This window comes from Orbicella franksi, unplaced genomic scaffold (genome assembly GCF_964199315.1).
Source record: "Orbicella franksi unplaced genomic scaffold, jaOrbFran1.1 SCAFFOLD_249, whole genome shotgun sequence".
NCBI lineage: Eukaryota > Metazoa > Cnidaria > Anthozoa > Scleractinia > Merulinidae > Orbicella > Orbicella franksi.
Genome location: NW_027670530.1, coordinates 22763 through 34190, shown reverse-complemented (window position 1 = coordinate 34190; position 11428 = coordinate 22763). Strand labels below are relative to the sequence as shown.

At 40.0% G+C, this 11428-nt stretch overlaps 1 long non-coding RNA gene across 1 annotated transcript; it reads left to right on the top strand.

Moving 5' to 3' along the window:
* The first annotated feature begins 2163 nt into the window (after positions 1 to 2163).
* Positions 2164 to 4655, top strand: LOC145472529 (uncharacterized). The gene is made up of 3 exons (XR_014043846.1): positions 2164 to 2259; positions 3124 to 3217; positions 4472 to 4655. It is a non-coding gene; the product is annotated as an uncharacterized LOC145472529 (long non-coding RNA).
* The last annotated feature ends 6773 nt before the right edge of the window (positions 4656 to 11428 follow it).

Genomic DNA, 11428 nt, shown 5'->3' with positions numbered 1-11428 from the left:
TCACCCCTGGCTATGTGCAAAATAAAAACAGTCAAATGACAAGTCAAATGTTGTCTGATGTCACACAGTCAGAAGAAAAATAGCCTCGCTAATCATGTATCTATTGACAATCATTTGTTGACTCAGGAATTGTCTATTGCAAACCTAGGAGTTTATATTAATATTAAACTTTGACTTAGGTGGACATTTGCAGCAGTGCTTGGTAACTGTTTGCTAATCAAATGTGCAATGATTTTGATATGTTCGCAGGCTCCTTTTCACATATGAACTACGGGGAACATAAGCAACTACTGATCAGGCAGAGATCTGGAGAGATGAGGCAGGAACAGCAACATTTCCAAAGGTGTGTGTATTCCTCACTTCTTGTGACAGTTTATGTCAGATTTGTTGGTTTTTTATATTGCTATTTTGCAACCACAAGAGATCTCAGTTGTGACATGTCTGTGACAGAGACACGTGTGCTGGTAAACTGGCTTGAAGGTTTTTGTTTCTTTGTGCCAAGTGGTGCACTTTTAAAATGAACCCAAGTGCTTGCTCTCTTATGAAATTCTAGCCATGTCAACAAACCAACTAACAGAACATCCCTTCATTCAAAGAAACCATCCCTTAATTTTGACAAGTCAAATGTTGTCTGATGTCACCCAGTGGGAAGAAAAATTCCCCGGTTAGTTATGTTATCTTTGGGCATGTCTCATGTTAAATTTTTTAATTTCAGTACTTTTTTCCGTGGAAAAAATGTTCCTTTCACACAAGTTGTTTTGAAATCTTTTTTCCAGCAAAGAAGGTACATTAATGGATTTAAAAAAAACCTAGCTACAATATTTTCCAATAGTGGAGTTAAGAAAAAGACCCCCGTTCAAGTTATATCACAGGCGTATAACTCACTCATAATCTGCTCATTACTACTGGTAACATTAATGTACTTGAAAGCAATCTTGACAATGAAGTTGGTAGCGTTCACCCCTGGCTATGTGCAAAATAAAAACAGTCAAATGACAAGTCAAATGTTGTCTGATGTCACACAGTCAGAAGAAAAATAGCCTCGCTAGTCATGTTATCTATTGACAATCATTTGTTGACTCAGGAATTGTCTATTGCAAACCTAGGAGTTTATATTAATATTAAACTTTGACTTAGGTGGACATTTGCAGCAGTGCTTGGTAACTGTTTGCTAATCAAATGTGCAATGATTTTGATATGTTCGCAGGCTCCTTTTCACATATGAACTACGGGGAACATAAGCAACTACTGATCAGGCAGAGATCTGGAGAGATGAGGCAGGAACAGCAACATTTCCAAAGGTGTGTGTATTCCTCACTTCTTGTGACAGTTTATGTCAGATTTGTTGGTTTTTTATATTGCTATTTTGCAACCACAAGAGATCTCAGTTGTGACATGTCTGTGACAGAGACACATGTGCTGGTAAACTGGCTTGAAGGTTTTTGTTTCTTTGTGCCAAGTGGTGCACTTTTAAAATGAACCCAAGTGCTTGCTCTCTTATGAAATTCTAGCCATGTCAACAAACCAACTAACAGAACATCCCTTCATTCAAAGAAACCATCCCTTAATTTTGACAAGTCAAATGTTGTCTGATGTCACCCAGTGGGAAGAAAAATTCCCCGGTTAGTTATGTTATCTTTGGGCATGTCTCATGTTAAATTTTTTAATTTCAGTACTTTTTTCAGTGGAAAAAATGCTCCTTTCACACAAGTTGTTTTGAAATCTTTTTTCCAGCAAAGAAGGTACATTAATGGATTTAAAAAAAACCTAGCTACAATATTTTCCAATAGTGGAGTTAAGAAAAAGACCCCCGTTCAAGTTATATCACAGGCGTATAACTCACTCATAATCTGCTCATTACTACTGGTAACATTAATGTACTTGAAAGTAATCTTGGCAATGAAGTTGGTAGCGTTCACCCCTGGCTATGTGCAAAATAAAAACAGTCAAATGACAAGTCAAATGTTGTCTGATGTCACACAGTCAGAAGAAAAATAGCCTCGCTAATCATGTTATCTATTGACAATCATTTGTTGACTCAGGAATTGTCTATTGCAAACCTAGGAGTTTATATTAATATTAAACTTTGACTTAGGTGGACATTTGCAGCAGTGCTTGGTAACTGTTTGCTAATCAAATGTGCAATGATTTTGATATGTTCGCAGGCTCCTTTTCACATATGAACTACGGGGAACATAAGCAACTACTGATCAGGCAGAGATCTGGAGAGATGAGGCAGGAACAGCAACATTTCCAAAGGTGTGTGTATTCCTCACTTCTTGTGACAGTTTATGTCAGATTTGTTGGTTTTTTATATTGCTATTTTGCAACCACAAGAGATCTCAGTTGTGACATGTCTGTGACAGAGACACGTGTGCTGGTAAACTGGCTTGAAGGTTTTTGTTTCTTTGTGCCAAGTGGTGCACTTTTAAAATGAACCCAAGTGCTTGCTCTCTTATGAAATTCTAGCCATGTCAACAAACCAACTAACAGAACATCCCTTCATTCAAAGAAACCATCCCTTAATTTTGACAAGTCAAATGTTGTCTGATGTCACCCAGTGGGAAGAAAAATTCCCCGGTTAGTTATGTTATCTTTGGGCATGTCTCATGTTAAATTTTTTAATTTCAGTACTTTTTTCCGTGGAAAAAATGTTCCTTTCACACAAGTTGTTTTGAAATCTTTTTTCCAGCAAAGAAGGTACATTAATGGATTTAAAAAAAACCTAGCTACAATATTTTCCAATAGTGGAGTTAAGAAAAAGACCCCCGTTCAAGTTATATCACAGGCGTATAACTCACTCATAATCTGCTCATTACTACTGGTAACATTAATGTACTTGAAAGCAATCTTGACAATGAAGTTGGTAGCGTTCACCCCTGGCTATGTGCAAAATAAAAACAGTCAAATGACAAGTCAAATGTTGTCTGATGTCACACAGTCAGAAGAAAAATAGCCTCGCTAGTCATGTTATCTATTGACAATCATTTGTTGACTCAGGAATTGTCTATTGCAAACCTAGGAGTTTATATTAATATTAAACTTTGACTTAGGTGGACATTTGCAGCAGTGCTTGGTAACTGTTTGCTAATCAAATGTGCAATGATTTTGATATGTTCGCAGGCTCCTTTTCACATATGAACTACGGGGAACATAAGCAACTACTGATCAGGCAGAGATCTGGAGAGATGAGGCAGGAACAGCAACATTTCCAAAGGTGTGTGTATTCCTCACTTCTTGTGACAGTTTATGTCAGATTTGTTGGTTTTTTATATTGCTATTTTGCAACCACAAGAGATCTCAGTTGTGACATGTCTGTGACAGAGACACATGTGCTGGTAAACTGGCTTGAAGGTTTTTGTTTCTTTGTGCCAAGTGGTGCACTTTTAAAATGAACCCAAGTGCTTGCTCTCTTATGAAATTCTAGCCATGTCAACAAACCAACTAACAGAACATCCCTTCATTCAAAGAAACCATCCCTTAATTTTGACAAGTCAAATGTTGTCTGATGTCACCCAGTGGGAAGAAAAATTCCCCGGTTAGTTATGTTATCTTTGGGCATGTCTCATGTTAAATTTTTTAATTTCAGTACTTTTTTCCGTGGAAAAAATGTTCCTTTCACACAAGTTGTTTTGAAATCTTTTTTCCAGCAAAGAAGGTACATTAATGGATTTAAAAAAACCTAGCTACAATATTTTCCAATAGTGGAGTTAAGAAAAAGACCCCCATTAGTAATGTTATTTTTCGGGCACGTCTCATGTTAAATTTTTTGATTTCAGTACTTTTTTCAGTGGAAAAAATGTTCCTTTCACACAAGTTTTTTTGAAATCTTTTTTCCAGCAAAGAAAGTATATCAAATGGATTTAAAAGAAACTGGCTACAATATTTTGACTAATCAGTACATTTCCGATAATTTCTAATACATTTCTCACGAATGATATCGTTGGCGTGACTTGACCTGCATTGCGTGACTTCATAATTGTAATCTCGGCACACAAGGGGAGTTTACAAAAACATGGCTTAGCTGTTCCCTTAAAAACAGAAGGGTACTGGTTAAATTCATGGCTGTCGGATGAGAGAAAATCAAGTTTCCATTCTGACCACTTGGAAATGGGACTGAACCCTTGAAGGGTGGATTTTGAGTAATCTGAAGTGGCTGAAGGATAGATTTGAAGATTGGCTCATTCGGTTAGGGTGGATTCACCATGAGAATGACCCTACGCAATTTCAGGGCAAAAATGGTTGAATTCTATTCAAGACACTAAGTAGAACCACAATATGCAGTCCATAAATTTAGCACGTTTTTGTTTGATGAGTGAAATGTGCTTAGATCATGTATTACACACAATTGTGTTTGTCCTACACATAATCACAAGTACTCTGAATGAATTCTGTCGTTGATGTTGTCAGTTTTATTAGCCCTCAAAGGGCTATAATATAGAAGTGTCTTATTATTGCGTTTTTTTTGCAGAATTCTCAAAGGAAAATGCTTAATGACGCAGCCAGCCAAGGGAGTGAGACTTTGATGGAAAAGAACAGCACAGAGAACAACTCCCGAGACTTTTGATAACATTGCTAGATCGGATATTTTTAGCACTACATTAAAATTCCCAAAAGAAATGAGATAGTCACTTTTTATGTTTGTTTATTGGTGTTAAGCCCATTTTCGATTACTCACTTCTTCAGTCAAAACCTGACTAAAAGCCTGTGTCCTGCATGTTGAGGGTTGCTTTTCCATGTCCCTTCAGCCTATGGCTAAGCAACAAGACTCGGTCGTATCTCAAAAATACAACAGACATCATTAACTTCCGAGATAATGTGCAATATAACATGCACTCAATATTCTGGTCTTTCAGGCTCCACAAAATGTACATACTCGCTAAGCTCAGTTGCGCTTCTTCACCTTCGGTTTCCAAATGAGCATACATATGATTGGTATATCATTTTATTTTCTTTTTTTAACAGCAATTTTTGTATATCTTTGTCGTTAAGTACGGTGGCTACTAAATTGAAAGGTCTTTGCGCCAGATTAGGCCCATGCGGAAAAAGTAGATCTTCGCAAACGCTATTTCAATCGACGGTTGGGCCTCTGTTGCTGTGAACGATGGAACGGGAGAGAGCCTGGGAACCAGCGGGGGGATTCCCCTAGCGAGGAACGTGCACAAACATTGAGCCAAGAGTTGTTTGTGTGCGTGTGTCTAGTCTTTTTCTGCGCGAAATTTAGACGTTCAACGAGAACAATACCGAACAAGCTAGTTCAATAAAGTGTTTATAGTAATGGCTCTATTTAATCTACCCCAATATAATTGATCCTTTCTCGGTAAACAGCCAACGAGCGCGCAAAAGGTTCGCCATAGTATTAATCGAGTGGAAACCAAACTGGCACTGAACTTCAAACATCGCACGACTTTATTTCTTTACGCGATTACGAGTTTGACTAGGAAAAATGACAAGCAAATAGCAAGTGAATACAACAATAATGTAAGTCAAGGAAGCTAGGCGAAAAATAAAGAAAACTATAGCAAACGCGACTTCCAGAAATTCCACCAGAATGATGCAGCAGGAATTGAAGAGATCCTGGGTACGTACGCGATGCACAATTTGCTCGAACGGATTTGCGAGCTATTTTCAATTAACCAAACCGTAGCTGTTTTAAAAATTCCTACAGGTAGGCGCGCGAAAAATGTAAATTATTTGTCCCGGGGCTCTGTTTCTCGAAAGGCCCGGAAACTTTTAGGGCTCGCGAAGCCATTTTTAGTTTATCTTTTTCTAAAAACAGAGGGGTGTCTACGCCTGAAACTTCTTGCATGAACAGAACTTCTGTTCATATTAAAAATATGTCCATAACACAGCTCTGTGATCATCAGGTTTGAGATTAAATTTTTGCTACGGGTTTCCGGGTGCGAAAACTTTTCGGGACCTTAGAGAAACGGGTTCCAGGCCAACGCTTGCTTAGGTCAGCGGTCGTCTTCCCCCTCCCACAAAATGCCGCCATGAAAACACAGTTACGCCCGGTTCCTTGCTTTTCTAGCAACATTTGCACCTCATTGACCAGCTCAAGACTCCACCGAATACGCGCCAAACGCGAAAGCCAGACCCGAGGAACATTTTCCACAGTTTCCCAAAGGCAGCTGGCACTTTGTTGGCCGGAAAAATGCGGCAAAAAAACACACAACCAACAAGTAAGTTTAAGCAAAAACCACTTTACGGCATTTATTTTCGGCTCCAATCTAAGAACTCAGTCATGGAGACCTTTCATTGTCAAGCCACTTAACACCACTTGTTCATTTCTACATGTCTGTACATTCACTTTCGGGATTTTAAAAGTCCTAGTCGCCGAGAGGGTTTGGCAGAAAGAAACAACTGAAAAAATACAAAAGACAGTCTGTGTCCTTTCAATGTGCATTCTTCAAGCTAAAATTATTAAAATAATTATAAACACAAGGCTCCGCTGATGTCCAAAATGAAATCGCTCGACCAGCAACAAAAACGCTTAAGCTTAGTGCCTAAGCTATGCTTATGTAATTGGCTTAGATATCACTTATTCATTTCTACATGTCTGTACATTCACTTTCGGGATTTTAAAAGTCCTAGTCGCCGAGACGGTTTGGCAGAAAGAAACAACTGAAAAAATACAAAAGACAATCTGTGTCCTTTCAATGTGCAATCTTCAAGCTAAAATTATTAAAATAATTATAAACACAAGGCTCCGCTGATGTCCAAAATGAAATCGCTCGACCAGCAACAAAAACGCTTAAGCTTAGTGCCTAAGCTATGCTTATGTAATTGGCTTAGATATCACTTATTCATTTCTACATGTCTGTACATTCACTTTCGGGATTTTAAAAGTCCTAGTCGCCGAGACGGTTTGGCAGAAAGAAACAACTGAAAAAATACAAAAGAGAGTCTGTCCTTTCAATGTGCAATCTTCAAGCTAAAATCATCCTTACTGTTCTTACCCTACACTGACACAGTTCATTACTTTCACAATGACACTTACTCAAAACAGTTCATGACTTTAGATTGTCAAGTTCCTAACAGTTCAAGCCTCGTCCTCAAAACATCCTGCAAAGACGCTACGCAAAATTTCTGACTCTTCGTTTTCATCTTCTGTTTGCAGGTAGTAGTGCCAATTGCTTTCTGCATCTGGGATGCACTTCTTGCGCAAGAATATGAGAGCAGCTAGCTGACAGCGGCGGGTCTGGTGATGGCCGACAGCAGACCCAATCTTGGATAAGTTGGAAAACAGATCACCCCAGCCCCGCTGAAGTTGCAGGCGCCCGAGACGAGGGCAGAGTAGAGTAAGGTAACCAGTGTTGGCCACATTTCTCAGTTTCGTCTGCTGACAGCCCAGTAATGAACAAAGTGCTTTGGTTATTGCGGCCATGCGTTCGTGCTCAATGTCACCAGAATTCAGAATATGAGAGATGAACTTGGACAGTCGGAGTCGGGTTGTCAATAGTGCATTTTTGGTCACGCCCACTTGGACTAGGGTGTCCACTTCACAATGGTCTATCAACAGGCATACACGACATTCTCCACTCCCACACTTCCGGCTTACTGTGTGTAACTCGGCACCCTCTTCTGTGCTCTGGCGGTAGGGACAGTTTTCCCCGGCGCTGTCTCTCTGCGAAGATCCCCTGAGTGGTTCACCCAAGCAGAGACAGTCGGCTTGAACTGCTAACCAAAGGTCTGCTTTAGCTTGCTGGACCAGTTGCAGACGGCTGGTTTGGTAGAAGCGTTGAAAATGGCACAGTCCAGCATCACCTTCCTCCGCTGCTGCTGATTCAGGCCCAGGTGGACGGACAGTCACTTCCTGATGACATTAAAAATCAGTTCTTAATGTTTAGGACTTAAACCAATGTGTCTAGTAACAAGAATTACTATTATTATGTTAACCATCTTGATTTAATCCTTTCACACTAATTAGTCTATGTTTTTTTAGTGTAATATTTTCATGTTTTTTCATGTTTTTAATCCTTAATTATTCCTATTTTCATCACACATTGTTAAACTATTTATTGCTCATGTGCCATTGCTATTCTTGTATAACTGACAATGGATGATGTTTCATCCGAAACATTTTTATTATTATTATTATTATTTGGCACAAATTAACCCTCGACAAATTTATTTCTGCGTTAAAACACATTGATTAAGTTACCTCAGAAGCCAGTGGCTGGTGGTTATTATGTTAGCCATCTTGAATTAAATCATTTGACACTAATTAGTCTGGTTTTTTTTAGTGTAATATTTTCATGTTTTTTCATGTTTTTAATCCTTAATTATTCCTATTTTCATCACACATTGTTAAACTATTTATTGCTCATGTGCCATTGCTATTCTTGTATAACTGACAATGGATGACGTTTCATCCGAAACATTGTTATTATTATTATTATTATTATTTGGCACAAATTAACCCACGACAAATTTATTTCTGCATTAAAACACATTGATTAAGTTACCTCAGAAGCCAGTGGCTGGTGGTTGCGGAGGAATTCGCTGAGTCTTTGCAGGGAATCGTCTTTGGGAATGCGGGCTGCCACAATGCCTTCAAGTGTCAAGAGAGCCGATCGGGAGTCAGCTCTGGGCGTCTCCTCCTGGGTTGTCGTCTGGGTGGAGGGAATGGCTGGCATCGTTGGTCCTGTGGTGTTTCGTTTCCGTTTCCTGCGCTGGCCAGAGCTTCGGGCTTTTGCTCGTGGTGCCCTCTCCGCAGCTGGAAGAGTCACCTGTCCTGGCTGCACACTGCTAGACAAATAACTGGACAGCAGGTGGCGAATATGCACTCTCACCGACTCGGAGTGATTGGCGCTCGAAGGCCCGGGCATAAAATCGCCGCACTCTTGCCGGATATCCCAACTGGCTGGCACCTCCAGCTCACTGTTAGAGTCGGAAGAACCACTGTCTGACTCGCTTTGGTCTTCATTCTCCTGATTAAGGATCTGATCCCAGTGAACTGTACTGGTTCCTCTCAGATCACGCACTTGTTGATGGCTTAATGGTTTCATTGTCAGGAAGTCCACGCCGAAACGGAGCATCGTGTCTATCAGTCGTGAAGGTTTGTGTTTTCTGCCTGCATACTTGAGAGCGCTCGATCTAGCCAGCACCAATTCTGAAGTGGTCAAACCAAGACCCTTAACCATTTTGCGGGACAGGAAACACGCCACATCACCAACTGCAAGACTGCGAATGCCCTGATTAGAAATGCGTGCAGCGACTGTTAGGTTTCCAGGAATCAGACCCCGATGACTCTCTTTGACCAGGCGCCGAGGAAATCCGTGTGTAAACTGGGGGCTCAGGTCACTCCATTGAGGTGCATTGAGAAGCATTACATTTCCATAGATGTCAACTCGAAGGCTGTTTAAATTGGCGTCATAGCTTGCATTGCCTGTGGCCATGTTTTGAATGGCTTCTCCTGAATGGTGAAACATGTCTTCCTTGCAGAGCTGTGCCCTAAACTCCTCTAAGTTATCTTCTTCCCTGGAGTGTGTTAGTTGCTGCAAACGCTCGAGGACATAACGCTCACAGTATTCTCTGCACTCTTCGGCATCCTCGAAATGCACCTCCTCGCGTTCATCGTCGGCAAATAGTCCTCGAGGCAGAGTCAGGTTGTCTAACACAAACAGATCAAAGTTGAACTGGGTGGGTTGCTCCTGGCTTCTAGCCAGGCCAGTTGGAAAAAACGGCTGGACGCTGTGTGTGTGGGCCCTTCCAGGTTCGTGGGTGTCTACCAGCTGCTCTGAGTTGGAAGTAACAGTATCGTGGCCAGCGGATTCAACCTCCCTTGACTCGGTGGACTGGGTTCCTCTCGCACTTCTCGCGCCGAGATTCCGCATCAGCTGTGCATAGCTTTGGCTTTCTTCTTCCTCCCTTGTGCGATCCAGAGCCGCATGCATGCCAGGGGAATCGCCCTCATTGACGGGACCATCATCAAGGAATGAACTGTATGCCAGAAGAAAAACAGCAAATATAAAAAACAGATATGTAAACTCTTGAACTTTCTTCCTAGCTTTACTTAGAGAATATCTATCACTAATGGCTTGTTATAATTTTAAACTTGCTCTCAAGGAGGAAATGTCAAGCCATATAATTTTCTTTGTTTTTAACAGGATAATTAAATTTTGCAACTGCTTTCAACTTTTTTAATCGTGCACCATTTACAGAATTTAAAAATTTACATCAGTACTATAAAGTAAACATGGGAAGAGGAATAACTGTTGTATTTCGCTATAGAGAAAATCAAAAAAAATATGTGTGTGCATGGAAACCAGAGTAGCCATTAGCTTTGCAGCTGGTTAACACCAGATGCAGAGAACAAGATTTCATTACTGAAAATACATTACATATCAATTACATGTTAAGTATTTAAGAGGTGCTTCTTATACTGCCTGAAGGAATTATGTCCTGAGTGTTTTAGGCTAAGGGGAACTGATTCCCCAATTTTTTATGCACAATATTGGAATGCTGATGTTTTTATCACTTTTTTCACTCTTTTCATCATTTGGAATGTTATGAGCCAAGAATGCAATCTTCAACTTGTAGATGTTAGTTAAATCTAAAATTTCAAGTTAGGTGTAGTAAATTTTGGCATTTCCCTGTACACATTGGTTTTGTTTGGTCTGTATTCACGTGAGTTTCATTTTGTAAGCTCAACTCCAGCTTGCACCTCACCAAGATTTTGTCATTTCCAGAGTGTTTTCACATATGGCCAATTACCTCTCAACTTCCTTTCAGAGATCCTTTTAGAATAATTATGCTGGTCAGATATTATTTTTACTTTTTTTCTGTTGTCGCTGATGTAATCATGTTTGCCTTGTCTGCTCCCTTTATCACAATAAACCTTTCGTCATATTGTAATGCATTGAGGACTTTCTTTAATTAGGTTGTTACATGGATTTTTTTTGGGAACACTGCCTCTTTGTGTGGCAAATCTCTGAGCTCATTGAAGCCCTGACCCAATAAATTAAGAAAAATAGTTAAATCCCACATTTGAGTGGCAGTCATTATGCACTTCAATCTATAAGGCCTGAAAATGTGGTAGTGACTTAAAATACAGGTCTTAAGGAGTTAGGGTGGGGGGGGAGGGGTTTCATGGGGCAGGAGTATGGCTTTTTTTTCGAGTGCTGTACATCAACAAAATAAAACTTCCTCATTTAAACAATCATTTGATGTGAAACAGTATTTGCAGTGTTTTGAGCATTCTCTATTTTCCAACTCCACAGAATTCACTCTGGCCTCTGCTAACCCTAACATTGGTAGTTAAGATCATTTATGGGGGTTGCATGTTTATGAAAAAATCAAATACAATAAAATCACACACTGTTTGTATATGAACCTCATTACACCATTGCAAAGTCCGGTATGTAATCTGGGAACGTATTCAGAATAGTCTGAGCCCAAAGTCCTCGGAAGAACATTACGTGAA